Source organism: Nicotiana tabacum, chromosome 1 (assembly GCF_000715075.1).
Source record: "Nicotiana tabacum cultivar K326 chromosome 1, ASM71507v2, whole genome shotgun sequence".
NCBI classification, from domain to species: Eukaryota; Viridiplantae; Streptophyta; class Magnoliopsida; order Solanales; family Solanaceae; genus Nicotiana; species Nicotiana tabacum.
The window spans coordinates 90,938,840-90,954,125 of record NC_134080.1 but is presented as its reverse complement, the minus strand read 5'-3'; positions in this window follow the sequence as shown (position 1 = coordinate 90,954,125).

Here is a 15,286-nt window from a genome sequence, read left to right as displayed (position 1 = left end):
GTGTATTTCTTTCATTACATACTCCGTTTGCGAAGGTCCGAGGCATCTTGCTAAGGGACCACCGAACATTTTACGCTATAAATTGTCTTGCTTTAAGAAGTACCGAGCAGCCCTCTTCCGAAGCGTATGAGCTTTCTTCTTATCATCAGGGACGGTACCATACTGCAAAAAAACAACAATCTCGTTCCTCCAATCCCAAGTTAAATTATTAAAATTTACCTCATTCTTATCATGATCGAGAACTGAATGAAATAAATGTATAACTGAGGCGTTTGCATCACTTGCCACATCAGCTACAGATGCGAGATTACCTAGGGCGTCCGCTTCAACATTTTCATCCCTTGGTATTTGTATAACTTTCCAGGTTTGAAATTGCTTTATCAATTACCGTACCTTTTCTAAGTATTGTTGCATCCTTGCTTCTCTAGCTGTATAAGTCCCCAACATTTGATTAACCATGAGTTGCGAATCACTCTTAATTATAATTTGACTAATGCCAAGCTCTCGTGCCAATTCTAGACCTGCAATCATATCCTCATACTCCGCTTCATTGTTAGTTATGGAGTGACATTTAATAGTTTGTCGAATGGTCTCACCCGTAGGTGGTACCAAGATAATCCCTAAACCTGCACCTTTTGACATTAGATGAGCCATCAGTGAATAAAGTCCAAGTTCCCGGGTTAGCTACATTGAATACCTGTAATTCTTTTTCTGCTTCTAATTGCATCCCTTGGCTAAAATCAACCACAAAATCAGCTAACACTTGTGATTTTATAGCAGTTCTAGGTGGGTATGTGATTTCATATTCACTTAACTCTATTTCCCACTTAGCTAACCTACCTGATAGCTCATGCTTATGTAATATATTACGTAAAGGGTAGGCAATTACTACGGCGATAGGATGACACTGAAAGTAAGGTCTTAACTTTCTAGATGCCATGATTAATGCAAGTTCAAGTTTTTCTAACTGAGGATACCGCGTCTCCGCATCTAACAAAGATTTACTAACATAGTAGATAGGGGATTATTACCTTGTTCTTCTCGGACCAAAACGGCGCTTACCACAACTTCCGAAACAGCAAGGTAAATAAGTAGTCTTTCCCTAGCCTTTAGTTCTGCCAGCAAAGGTGGATTTGATAAGTACGTTTTCAAATTCCTGAGTGCCTGTTGACATTCGTCATTCCATTCAAAATGATCCTACTTCTTAAGGGCTGAGAAGAATTTAAAACACTTCTCTGATGATTTAGAAATGAATCTTCCCAAGGCTACAATTCTCCCTGTTAATCTTTGAACTTCTTTCTTGTTTGAAAGTATATCAAGGATTTCCTCAATGGCCTTAATCTGTGCAGGATTCACTTCAATACCACGGTTAGAAACAAGAAAACCCAAAAACTTACCTGATGCTACGCCAAATGCACATTTTTCGGGATTTAACTTCATATTAAATTTGCGCAAAATTGAAAATGTATCAAATAAGTGTGATATGTGATCTTTTGAATACTGAGTTTTAACGAGCATATCATCTATATATACCTCCATAGTCTTTCCTAAATGCTCTTGAAACATTTTGGTAACTAACCTTTTGATACGTTGCACCTGCATTTTTTAGACCAAAGGGCATTACTTTATAACAGTAAGTCCCCATGTCTGTTATGAATGAACTTTTTTCTTCATCTCATGGACCCATTTTAATCTGATTATAACCTGAATATGCATCTAAAAAACTTAATAATTCGTGACCTGCAGTTGCATCAATCAATTGATCTATGTGTGGTAGTGGAAAAGAGTCTTTAGGGCAGGCTTTATTAAGATCTGTGTAATCTACACAAACCCGCCACTTACCATTCTTTTTTGGAACTACAACAGTGTTAGCTAACCAGTTAGGATACTTTACCTCATGAATGGAACCAATTTTTAGCAATTTTTGGACTTCTTCTTGAATCACCTGATTCTTGAAAGCTCCTTGCTTTCTTTTCTTTTGCTTGACAGGAGGGTATGATGGATCTTCATTTAGTTTATGAGTCATCACCTCTGGTGGTATTCCTGTCATGTCAGAATGGAACTAAGCAAATCAGTCCACGTTAGTTTTCAAAAATTCAATTAACCTACCTCTCATACCTTGGCTAAGATTGGCTCCAACATAGACCTTTTTATTAGGCCATTGAGCAAATAACATGACAGGCTCTAATTCCTCTATTGTTGTTTTGATATTTTCATTCTCTTCTGGTTCTTGAATGGTATCAGGCCTTGAATCTACATCTGTTTGCCCTTGTTCAGTTGAGGTTTGTGTTGTGGTGTCCTCAACTGTCTTTTGTAATTGCTATTTACCTTCATTTCTCGTGCTTGTATCTGCCATAGAGTTGATAGCCCTGGTTGTATGTTGATCTCCACGAATTTGACAGATTCCCCATGGTGATGGAAATTTAATAACTTGATGCAAGGTTGAAGGAAAAACATCCATTTTGTGGATCCATAGTCTCCCAAGAATCATGTTGTAAGCCATCTCCATATCTATCACCTGGAACTTTGTATTTTTAACGATTACTTCATCGAATGTGGTGAGTGTTATCTCTATTTTCGTGAGGACACTAGAATTATCAAATCCAGATAGAGTATGCGCCTTTGGTATCACTTTATCTTCAGCTTGCATCTCACGTAACACTCTTAATATAATAATGTTCACGAAACTACCTGGATCAATCAAAACTCGTTTCACATTAGTATCATGTACAATTAAAGATATTACCAGTGCGTCGTTATGAGGGGTTAATACACCATCTGCATCTGCGCCATTGAATGTAATGTTGTCTTCCTCTAAAACATGCCGCACCCGTTTCCCTTGGGTAATTATTACTTTGGAATTTTGTTAGCTGCAGTATATGATATACCATTAACGTCTTCACCCCCACTTATATTGTTGACAGTTCTTTTGGAAGAAGGTGGTTTTGGAGGCTCCTGCATGTACTTCATGTAAGCTTGCTTGCCTTTCTCACTGAACAACTCAGTAAGATACCCTTGTTTTAATAAATTATCAACTTCACTTTGTAAAAATCTGCAATCTGCTGTTTTATGTTCGTGGTCTTTATGAAACTCGCACCAATGGTCAGGGTTGCGCCTTTTGGATTCGATCTCATTACCTTTGGCCATCGAACCTTATCTCCCATGCTTCTCAAAACAGCTACGAGCTCGGAGGTGCTGACGTTGAAGTTGTAACCACCGAATCTCGCTTTTAAATTTCTATCATCATCTCGTGACTCATAGTTATTTCGCTCGTTCCTGAATCTTGATGAAGAACCTGATTCTCTATTTCTTAATTTGTGATCGTACCTTTGATTATCCTGCTTTGACCGTGAATCCTTTCCCGCAGGTCCCATTTAAGGCCAGTACCTATTTTTACCGGATCTTTTTTCGGTCTCTGCACGTCTCGAACTTAGCTTTTCTTCTTTTTGAAATCATGGAACAGTATCTTCCTCAATCCTCAACTTCATGCTATACCTATTATAAACATCATTCAACGTTGTAGCTGGGAATTCTGGAAGGCTTTGCTTGAGCCTCCTCGTAGCTTTCGAGCTTTTTTCATTCAAATTACTTGTGAAAGCTATAGCTGCCCAGTTGTCAGGTACACGCGGCAATGTCATTCTTTCACATTGAAATCTGTCCACGAATTCTCTAAGCAGTTCTGAGTCCCCTTGCTTGATTTTGAAAATATCTTCCATTCTTTTCTCTACTTTTTGAGCTCCCGAGTGTGCTTTGATGAAAGAATCTGCAAGCTCAGCAAAAGAATTTATAGAATTTTTGGGTAAAAGAGAATACCATGTTAGCGCTCCTTTGGTGAGCGTTTCACCAAATATTTTGACTAATACTGATTCAATCTCCTGCTTAGTCAAATCGTTGCCTTTTACACCCGTTGTGAATGCAATCATGTGATCTCGTGGGTCTGTTGTTCCATCATATTTTGGAATATCAAGCATTTTGAACTTTTTTGGAATTGGGAGTGGAGCAGCACTAGGCTTCCAGGGTTGTTGTGAATATCTATCCATATCTACCCCTTTGATTATGGGCGGCACCCCGGGTATCTGCTCTATGCGCTCACTTTGCTCCTTGAGCTGTTTCTGCAAGGTTAATACTAAGTTTTGTAAATTTGAATTAACTAAATTACCCGGTTCTCTATCCTACGATTCACTTGGGGGTTCCACCACTGCCTGAATTAACAAGCCTGGAACGAGGGTTCTCCGGGGTGTTGTTATTTGGAGTAGGTGTGGGGGATGCAGCAGGTAACCAGCTAACCAAGGCCTGAGCGACTTTATTGACCTGTGCGGTAATAAGTTTTTGCAAAGCCTCATCCATAGCTTCAACATTTTCGAATTGAGCCTGTCCATCAGTATGAGATCCCTCAGAAGTGGCTTCATGAGATCGCCGAGGAGAGCCTTGTGGAGAAATAACCAGTGCGTTATTATCCTAAGGGTCTCTCTGAAGTTGTTGATTTATTTGGTTTTCTTGGTTTCCTTGAATATTGTCATCGTTGTTCGACATAGTTGATGCAACAAGGAAAGTCAAGCGAAAAGAAAATAGATTATCAGATTCCCGGTAACGGAACCAATTTGTTTAACCAAAAAATAAAATTTTAGTCAAAGCTAGAATTTAGAAGTACACGGGTTACTGATAATCAAAAGAGTATATAAAAAGAAGTAATTTAGGTAGCAAGAGAAAAACAAGTAAACCAAAGTTTATATCAATAGTATTTCGTGTCCTCACAATGGATCAAATATCTCCTTTTTATAGATATCTTGGAGATATACATTTTGCCCAAATAATAATGAGGCTATTATGAGTAATTAATGACATTGAATGCTACTTTACATAATCATTACATTCAATACAAATTCTCTAACGTATTCCACATTTAATGCCTATTAAATGTCGTATTTGCACTCTTTTCTATTGTCAGATTCATTCCTTTTGATTCTCGGACATAAATGACTTAGATAGGTACGGGTGCTGGGTTATTTGTATATCTGTCCGTGCCTCTTCCTCTGCCATTTGCTCGTATCTGCTGCAACTCGTGCCTCTTGGCTAGTTGTAATTCTTTGATCATTTGACCAGTCTACGTGTTTCGACACGTCACCTTTATATTTAAATACAATTTTTTCCAATACATCAAGGAACTCTATTCAAAGTCGGTTATGCCTTTTTTGTAACAAATTAAATGTGTAGGTTGTTTATCAGGTGGATCGTTAAGATATTTATGCTTAACGGTTCGGTTTAACGGTTATCGATTTTTAAATATACTAATTCGATAGTCAATTGATGAGATACCGCTTAATTTAATAAAGGATAGTGATTTTTGGTCGGTTACCGATCGATTTATCGGTTAAATCAACAAAATATACCAAGGTAGAAGTTATGTCTTGACTAAATTATGTATTTTACCCTAAATAATGTTAGTCCACAAAATAAAGTATCCAACATTTCAACTGTAATCTAAAATGTAGGATTACTGAATAATAGTAGTTATTTAAGCATCTTAAAGTTCTTCATTTTGCTTGATGACTCTAAAGTACTAGACAAATTTTCTTTTTTAAGGGACTCAAATACGGTAGAGGTAGTAAAATCGAAATAGAGTGGTGTAGACCCTCAATAGAGCTCAATTGAGGTAAGTGTCCGGAGCCAAAGTATTGTTTATTTGGACTCAAAGCATAAAAATATATTAAAATGTTAACAAATTAACTGATGACCAATTTATATATAACGCATGGGTTGAATGCGCTATATCTTAACGGCACGTTTGTCCGTTAAGATATAGCGCATGGCGGTCAAAATATAAGTATAGCGCATATACGAGATGTGCTATACCTGAAGTTCAAAAGACAGGTAGGTATAGCGCATCACATATATGCGCTATACCTATATTAAAAAATCTCAGTCGTCTTCCTCGCGGACAGAATCAAAAAACGATCCCCCTCCCCCTTTTTAAAGCCTAAACCTCCATTGGAACACACATGTCCCCAAAAATTATGTCCCCTAATGAGCTAACACCGGATCCAAGGCGTTGTCGTGTAGTGGATCTCTTCTATCGCTCGTTTCGGTGGTCAAATCATCAATTTTTCACAATTCAAAAAACTGTAAATCGAGGTATTCCGACTTACTTTTTGGTAAAACTCATGTATATAAAGTAGTAATTAGTTACTTTTACTATGTTATATGCTTTTTGTAATCGTTTTGTGATATAATTATTTTTTTGTTTTTCATCCGAATTAGTTTATTTATGTGCTATAAATTTATATATATATAATTTTATTGAATAATTAGGGTTATATGTGATTCGGGCGTTGTACGTATAATAATATGCGACTTTATTATTGTTTAGTGCCCTTTAATGTTATGTTGTGCCTTTAATTGTTATGTAGTGCCCTTTTAGTGTAGCAAAACTGATAATAAATTTTAGCATATGGTAGTTGAACTGGGGTTGGGTAGATTTTCTTCATCACGAACGCGATAGCTGGGTCACAAATGCGGAGCAATGGGGGTCTTATCCTTCGCAAACGCGACCAGCTTCTTGCGAACACATAGCTTTAGGGACCTGGGGGAGGGGACAGTCGTTCTTCTACACGAATGCGAGCACTGGCTCACGAACAAGAAGGCCAGGGGGTATAAGCCTTCACAAAAGCGAAGGATATCTCGCGAACACGTAGGCTATTTGAGCTACTGCTTCGCGATCGCGTCAGGCCCTTCACGAACGCGAAGAAGATCTGACGCCAGTGATTAAAACATTCCAAAAATGGGATTTCTCCCATTATTCATAACCCTTCCATTAGAGTTCGGCCTAGGAGCGATTTTGAAGAGAAAACTCAACATCAATTCATATGTTTGTACACTTTAACTCATTTTATTCCATTTCTAACATCACCCATTAATTCGTAGCCCTAATCTTTATTCTTCCATGGTAGAAAATTAGGGATTTAGAAAGAATTGGGCGGTTTTTACAAATTGGGGATTTAGACCTCAATTTGAGGTTAGATTCTGAAACTAATTGCATAATCGGGCTTGGGGGTGAATCGGTAAATTGATTTTGGTCCAAACCTCGGGTTTTGATCAAGCGGGTCCGGGGTCGATTTTTGACTTTTTGGGGGAAAATTTGGAAATTTTAAATTTATGCATTGTAATTTATTCCTTTAGCAATATTTGATATTATTTAGTCAATTATGGCTAGATACGAGTGGTTTAGAGGTGGATTCTAGGGGAACGACCCCAGTAAATCTCAGAATTGACTGTGGAGTGAGGTAAGTGTTGAGTTTAACCTTGACATGAGGAAATTAGGAACCGTCGGACTACGTGCTATGTGAATTTCATGTGTTGCGGCATATATGCAAGGTGACACGTGCTTATATGCCGTTGAATTACTTGTTTTCCCTGATCTTTCGCCTTTCCTTAATTATCTCATTCCCTATCTTAAATGTTATATGCCTTAAATGTCTTCTATGCTTAATTGCTACCTGTTAATCTGTGCTGCCTTTTGTTAATAATGTTAGATCTGTAAGGCCCCGTGAATTTCCTACTCAGAACCCCGAATCCCGTGGTGCCCGCCGCGGTTCGAACCCCTTTGGATTGAACAGTGCATTAAAAAGTCAAGAAATAATATTTTCCAGAGAAGTGCAATTTTGCGATCGAGAATGCGGTCACATATCAGGTATGCGGACCGCATAGGGGGCATAGTCACCGCAAAGTGAGTCAGTGTGTCAGTCAAATTTGAGGTTAAATATACGGTCCATTATGCGATCGCATAACCGATATGCGGACCACATATTCGTCGCATAATTTCCTTGGGATTTTGTAAGGAGCAGTTTTGCGGTGCATTATGTGGCCACAGAACGGGTATGCGGACCGCATTTCTGCCTCATACCCAGATAGAATGTTCAGATTTTGGGAGCACTTTTGCGGGCCATTATGCGGGACGAATTTCCACTTTGCGATTGCAAATGCGATTGTAGACCTGACTCGGGGCTCCAATTTTCTAAATTTTAAACCCGACCCCTTATCGATATATTCGGTGTTATAGCTTATTTTGAGCATATTTCCTGATGCTTTTAGAGAGAGAGAGGGTCTTAGAGAGGGAAGTGCTTCCCATCAAATTACTCCATGAAACCTTGCCAAATCTTTGAAGATAATCAAGTGAGGGCACCTAAATCTTCATCCCAAGAGGTAGGACTTCATTACCTCAACTCTTATTCCTATGCTTAGCAATAAAGGATCACTAGTGAAGTAATTCATGGGGTATAAGAATGAATTTCTTGCATGCATATCACACCATAGAATATTGGGAGGTAGTGAACTAAAAAGAAAGCAATTGGGGTATAAAATGATAGAAATTTGTCTCAAAAGGGCCTAAGATCACAATGCACCTTTAGTGTTTGATAGTATGCTTAAAACAGCTAGAATCTCAATCTCGTCTCTAATTCTCGGTTTAATTTATAATTCTTACACAATAGATCGAAGTGCTAAAAGTTCCGAATTTTGTAAGGAATAAGGAAAGCTTTATTGAGGTATGTATGGCTAAAATCCCGTCTTTTATAAATTGAGCTTCATCGTTGGTTGTGTGAGTATGGTAAGATTAAATAGAATTGTTGTATTGATTGCTATTTCATTTGACTTGGTGTTGCAACCTTATATGCGTGGAAACTATGTCTCAAATTGATCAACGTGCTATTCTTGATAATTTGAAAAGGTGCAAGGACTATGAATCATGTATCGAAATGCTTAGATCTTAGATTGAAATTGAAGTGCGTTGTTGTTCCATTTACATGAAGTCTCATCTATGCCTACAACCTTATTTGCTCTTGTGTGCCATACTCTCTTGAATTACAAACCTAATATTGAAAATGGGAACAATGTGAAACGTAAATTGTGGAATGTGAAAATTGTGGCCCCAAGTGTCTGTAAACTAATACATGTGTAACCAAAGATTGGAGTGAAATGAATAATAGAAAATGGTAATGCCTCGGTAAGGTGGCCTAGCCGATTGGGCCGTGATCGGACGCCATGACATATACACATGGCGGTTATGCATATGATTGAAACTGAAAAGTGTGAATAGAATATTGGTAACATCTCCGGGAGACGGCCTAGCCGATCGGGTCGAGATCGGACTCTGCTCAAGATAGCGGTGGTAATGTAAACAATGTGGAACGGTATGAAATGCCCAACTAAAGGATATGGAAACATGATGTGAAGGTTGTGTAATTCTTTCATGTTGATAATGTTGTGATCGTTTAAAGCTTTGGAGTGATACCTGTGATTTTCTTATTTGTGTATGAATGTTCTTTCTAATTTGATGGTGTTTAGTTATACATACTAGTACTGTTCCATGGTACTAACGTCCCTTTTACCGGGGCACTACATTTTTTTAAATGAATGTAGGTGACTCCATAACGGATAGTGTCGGTCGTGTGTAGCGAAGCATCCCTCTTCTCAAGATCTTGGTGAGCCCCTTTCTCTTTCAAGGGGCTATATTGTATATCTTTGTATTGTGGACTTTCACTTTTGAGGTATAGTCGGGGCCTTGTTGCCGGCGTTGTCAAACTCATCTTTTGTATCCTAGAGGCTCCGTAGACATATGTGTGGGTTATGTACGGGGGTTGGATGGGTCTACGAACCATGTTGTAATTCTAAACTTATGTTGCCTATAAATTGTAACTCTATGGGGATCTTGGAAACTAACTCATCTACGGTTTAATGTGGTGTTTAAAATGAACTATCAATGTAGAATGTATTGTCTTTCCCCGTCTAAATGGATAAACAAATTTATGGTTTCTTTATTCATATCAAGGTGGGTAGGAAGTATATGGTAAGGCTTGCTTAGTTGGGTTCACTCGATTGAGCGCCGGTCGCGCCTCCCGAGGTTGGGGCGTGACAAGATCCTTTCATATTTTCATGATTCGCTGCTACTTGCCTTAACTGACTTACTTGCACCTTCTAATTGTCATTTACCAGACTTGACTTACTGTGTAGTATTACCTGTATGAATTCCTGTGTTGTACCAGTTTTTCTTTTTGGTTCAGTTTGATATTTATTTAGCGTAAAGGTTCTCGTGATTTGAATTATTGATTTAACTATGCACAGTGAATATTTGATATTGATATGGTGGGATCAGGTTGCACACTGCAATATGTGAAATAAGGGTGGATTGATATGGTAGAATAAGGGTGAATTTGTACTGATATGGTGGGATCAGGTTGCACGCCGCAACAAGTGAAATAAGGGTGGATTGATATGGTAAAATAAGGGCAAATTATGATACTGATTTTATTATGTGGTGGTATCGGGTTGCGCGCCGCAACATATATATATATATATATATATATATATATATATATATATATATATATATATATATATATATATATATATTATTTATTGTTCTTGAAATTGACATGGTGAAATAAGGGAGGATTATGTGTTGTACGGTGGGATCGGGTTCCGCGTCGCTACAACCTATGTATTTCTATTTCCTTGAGCTATGTTGGTTTTCAGTATTTTTATTTGAAACTCTAAGGATTGGTAATTCTGAACGTCACTAGCTTAATTCTTGAGGCTGTAGGTATTATTTTCAGTTGATTGTCTTCTTTTGTTCTGTATTTCTTTTTCTGCCTTTATTATATATTGCGTACATGTCGTAGTGAAGGTGACCTGCCTTAGCCTCGTCACTACATCGTCGAGATTAGGCTCGGCACTTACAGAGTATATGGGGTCGGTTGTACTCATACTACACTCTGCACTTCTTGTGCAGATTTTGGAGTCGGTCCTAGAGACGGTTATTAGCATGCTCAAATTGGACAGTTGTTGGAGACTTGAGATACAGCTGCTCAACGCTCGCAACTCCTGCAGTCCCCTTCCCTTTTCATTTGGTTGTGTACTTCATTTTCAGACAGCGTTTATGTTATCTCACACCCATGTTTGTGCTATTCTAGTAGCTCGTACACTTGTAACACCGGGTCTAGGGTTGTATCCGACGATTGGTTGTTTTAGCTTTCGCAAAATTTTACTTTGGATTATTGCAGTTATTTCAGTTCTTTCTCATTAATTAATTTTAAACTGTTAAAAATGGATAAATGTTCTAACGTTGGCTTGCCTAGCAAGTAAAATGTTAGGCGCCATCACGGTCCTGACGGTGGAAATTTTGGGTCATGACAATGACGAAGCAATTTAATAACGTAAACTAATAACAGAATTGTAGGCATAAAGACAACAAGAAGGAACCAAAAAACAGAATCACAATCTTTCCTTATACCACCGCGTGACCGTTTCATTTAGATAGATTTGACAATATTTTTTCCTAAATAGCTACACGCATTTTAGCCCACCTTATGTCGCCGTGTGGCTTAAAGTAATTTCCTTACTAGCAACACACACATAATCCCACCTTATGCCGTTGCATGCACATTAACCCCTATCCTTATACCTCCGCATGTGCATCAATATCACAGCACAATAATAACTCGTACCACAAGTGCCCATATACCACAACTTTTTAAAAATCAATAAATAACAATGTGTACAATAATAACAACAATAACAAATGAATGTGAATTGCTCAACAAGATAGATGTGATGACCTGATAGGTAATTTATAGTCTTTACCTTCATTTTAGTATTTTGAGACCTCAAATAACTCCATTTCGCCTTCCTCAATTTGCGTGCGTAGCTCTTGTCTTTTTTCCAAAAGGTTTTTATGAGAAAATTGATAAAAATATGAAATTTTACCTTAAAACTCATTTGAGTTAACTTCGGTCAACGTTTTGAGCAAATGGACCCAGATAAGTGTTTTGACGGTCTCTGTGGGTTCGTATCGTGATTTGGAACTTGGGCCTATACCCGGAATCGCATAGATTGAATTAACGCAATTTGTCGAAAACTAGAAATTTAAAGGTTTAAAAAATTCCTAAGTTTGACCTTAAGTTGACTTTGTTTCTACTGGGTTTGAATTTTGATTCTGAAACTTGATATGAGTTCATTATAGTATTTATAACTTGTCTGCAAAATTTGGTGCAAAACGGAGTTGATTTGACGTGATTCGGACGTCCGGTTGAAAAATTGCATGTTCTTAAGTTTTATTGAAAATTTTATTCGTTTTGGTGTCCAACTTCTAGGTATTATTTTGGTGTTTCGATCGTGCGATAAAGTTCGTATAATATTTTTTGATTTGTGTACATGTTTGGTTTGGAGCCCCGAGGGTTCGAGAGAGTTTCGAACGCGTGGCAGAGTGTTGAAAGAGTTTGAACTTGCTGGTTCTAGTGCAAAGGCCTCAGACCTTGCAATTGCGAGGTTTGGTTCGCATTTGCGATAATATAGGGCATCTATCAAGTTCGCATTTACGAACAAATTCTTCGCAATTGAGAAGTGGGGCTGGGACAATAGGGATCACAATTGCGATCAATTGGTCGCTTTTGCGAAGCTCCAATTTTTGCATTTATGAACAAACTATCGCAATTGCGATGGCAACAGAGATGTGGGATTCTTCACATTTTCGAAGCTTTTCTCGTATTTTTGGGGTTCGCAGCAATTGTGACATTTGCGCCTGGACAAAAGAGGGAAAAACGGGAATTAGCTCATTTCTCTCAAACGCTCAACCCTAAGCACCCTAGAGGCGATTTCCCCAAAAGATATTTCTTCCTAAATTCATTGGTAAGTGACTTTAATCTGTTTGTTTTCAATTACCCTTTACATTTCATAAGTTTTCAACATGAAATCTAGGATTTTCATGGCAGAAATTAGGGATTTGAGTAGAATTAAAGATTTTTGTAAATTTGAGATTTAGACCTCGAATTGAGGTCAGATTTAGAAACTAATTGCATAATCGAACTCGGGGGTGAATGTGTGATTGTGTTTTGGTCCGAATCTCGAGTTTGACCAAGCGGGCTCGGGGTTGACTTTGTTGACTCTTTCTGAAATCATTAAAGATTGAATCCTTGTCACTCATGGATAGTTTCTAAAGCTTATTTTGAATTATTTGAATGATATTTTGTTTGATTCGATTGGTTTGGAGGTGGATTTTAAAGGAAAGGCATGGGTTGAGCTTTGATTTGATTGCAGAGTGAAGTAAGTATTGTGGTTAATCTTGACTTGAGGGATTAAGACTTATTTGCTATTTTCTACGTGATTAACGTGTGGTTATAACGTATATATGAGGTGACGAGCATTTATGCGTTGCTGTTGGGATAAAGCATGCGGGAGGAACTTGTTTCCTTATGATTTGTTGCCTTTTAATTATGATATCCATGCTTAGGTTATATTATTTCTTATTTGATTATTTCTCCTATGATTATTGCTTAACTAGTAATGGTGGAGTACTTTGGAAGTTGAGGTTTGGTATCTTGGCATCATATTTGACGTAAGACACATTCTCTGCGCTATTTATCTTCTGAATTTACATTATCTTTACTACATGGTAAGGGATATTATTAAAGCATGAAGGGTGATACCATGCCATTGCATTATCTTGTTTATTATTTAATACATAAAGGGAGGGAATTAAAGCATGAAGGGTGATATCGTGCCATCTATATCATTTATTCATTATTACATGGTGAGATTGAGAGTAAAAGCATGAAGGGTGATGCCATGCCATCTATATCAATTATTCATTGTTACATGGACGAATCGAAAGTAAAAGCATGAAGGGTGACGCCGTACCATTATACATTACTTACGTCCTCATTTCATGGTAAGGATGAGAGTAAAAGTACGAAGGGTGATGCCGTGCCATCCTTATACCTTATGTTTATCCGTCATTATTTGTTGATATTTTATTTGACTATCCTGTGATGTCACACCTATTGTAGCTATTGTATCTCTTTCCCCTTTTGCATGTTCCCTCCCAATTGTACATTGTTAAATCTATGTTTTGTTGCTATTTTTATACATATATACATTTTGTACAGGTTTAATTGCGTGGGTGTCCATCATAGCCTCGTCACTACCTCGGCGAGGTTAGGCTCGACACTTACGGAGTATATTGGGTCAGTTGTACTCATACTAAACTTCTATACTTTTTGTGCAGATTTTGGTATTGGTCCTAACGGTACATGAGGTGCGTCATCTTGGATTATCGCATACGGAAACTTGATATAGATCTGCTGGCGTCTGTAGACCTTGGATTCTACTTCCTCTTCCCTCTTTTACTGTTCATTTCATTCGAAACAATTGTATTTTCAGACTCTGTTGGTAAAACTTCTAGTAGCTCGTGTACTCATGACTCCGGATCTTTGGGAGTTAATATTATTACATGACTTATGCTAGTGTTGTATTAGATTGAATTCCTATCCCTCATTATTTATCATCACCTTGTTTTAAGCTGTTAAAATTTGGCTATTTAACTATCTTAGATTGGCTTACCTAGCAAATGGATGGTGGGTTCCATCACGACCCCGAGGTTGGGATTCCGGGTCATGATAATAGATATATCGACAAATAACAATTTCGCCTCAATGTGATAACGACTTTCACAACTTCAACACCAATAACTCAACAAGAAGATATTTCACGAAATAATAACTTCAAGTAAAAGTAATTCGACAATTAAAGACGTAGCAACGCAATAAGGAAGGCAATAACTTCAACTGAAGCATAAAAGAGCAAGATGACAAGTAAGATGCAGAACAAGTGTTAACAATGTCAAATAAGTGTAAGGGTAGACTAACATGTAAGGGTAGATTAACAATGAGAATTATAACATGTTATGATAATTCTATATAGGCATGGAAAGAGTCAAAATAGCCTAAATCTGTCAAATACCATATATAGCCCGTGTACCCACTCGTCATCTTGCGTACGTGACTTTCACATAGCATAAATAACACAATCAATCCCAATCCTAAGGGGTAGTTTCTCTACACAAAGTTAGGCAAGATACTTACCTCAACTAGGTCAAATCAACCATTGGAAATAGCTTTTCCCTTAAAATTCGCCTCCACACGACTCAAATTTAACCAAAAGTGACTTAATATCATCAACCAATGCAAGGAAAAACAATTACAATAGATAAAACTTTGATCTTTATAAAATTTTTAAAATTTCAAAAAAAGTCAACCCCGGGCCCGTCTGATCAAAACCTGGGTCCAAGGGTAGATTCCGACTACCCGTAGACCCACGAGTCCATATATGTGATTAGTTTTTAAATTCGAGTCCAAATCGACTCTCAAAACTCAATCTTCATTTTTCAAAAAACATGACAAAATTTCCCAAATTTTCCTCTTTGATTTAAATAAATTTGATATTTAATCTAAGATATATT